Source organism: Brassica oleracea, unplaced genomic scaffold (assembly GCF_000695525.1).
Source record: "Brassica oleracea var. oleracea cultivar TO1000 unplaced genomic scaffold, BOL UnpScaffold00847, whole genome shotgun sequence".
NCBI classification, from domain to species: Eukaryota; Viridiplantae; Streptophyta; class Magnoliopsida; order Brassicales; family Brassicaceae; genus Brassica; species Brassica oleracea.
In genome coordinates, this window is record NW_013617477.1 from 11,349 (window position 1) to 12,232 (window position 884).

Genomic DNA, 884 nt, shown 5'->3' on the forward strand with positions numbered 1-884 from the left:
GAACTTCTTCTGGGATGCCAACTCAGCAAGGATAGTGGCATTCTCCGAACGGATAGTGGCATTCTCCGAAAGGATAGTGGTGTTCTGCTCCTCCAATGCCCCAATCCGTTCATCTTTGTCATGTAGCTCCTCGAGAATCATGGGATCGGCATACGGAGCTTGCGAAGAAGATGCCAGATACGAAGAAGCACGGCTTAGGGATAAATGGGAAAAGGGGCCGTACCGTTCTCATCAACGTGAAGTTCAGAACGATCACAAATATCGACTAAATCCAACCTTGACTTCAAATTATCCTTCGTTTTACCTTGGATGTTAAGGACTGTGTTCATCAGATTATCGAAGAAGTTCTTCTCAATATGCATGACATCTAAATTATGCCGCAATAGATGACTCTCCCAATATGGTAGATCCCAGAAAATACTCTTTTTGTGCCAGTTATGTAGCTCTCCAACCGCATTGACTCGAATGTTTTCATGTCCACCTACATCTGGCGTCCTTTCTGCATCAAAATACCTAAACTGCTTCAACAAATCTTTCCCACTAACTTCCTCAGGTGGACCATCAAACACCTGCTTGTTCTTCGTAAACGAAGTCTTACTCCTGCGGTATGGATGATCAGGTGGTAGAAATCGTCTGTGACAGTCAAACCAACACGTTTTCCTTCCTTTCTTTAGTTGGAAAGCATCTGTGTCATCTTGACAATATGGACATGATAGCTTCCCATGTGTTGTCCATCCAGATAACATACCATATGCTGGAAAGTCACTTATTGTCCACATAAGTACTGCCCACATCTGAAAGTTTTCTTTGGGCGAAACATCGTATGTCTCAAAACCGTGTGCCCATAGTTGTTGCAACTCATATATTAGTGGTTGAAGAAACAC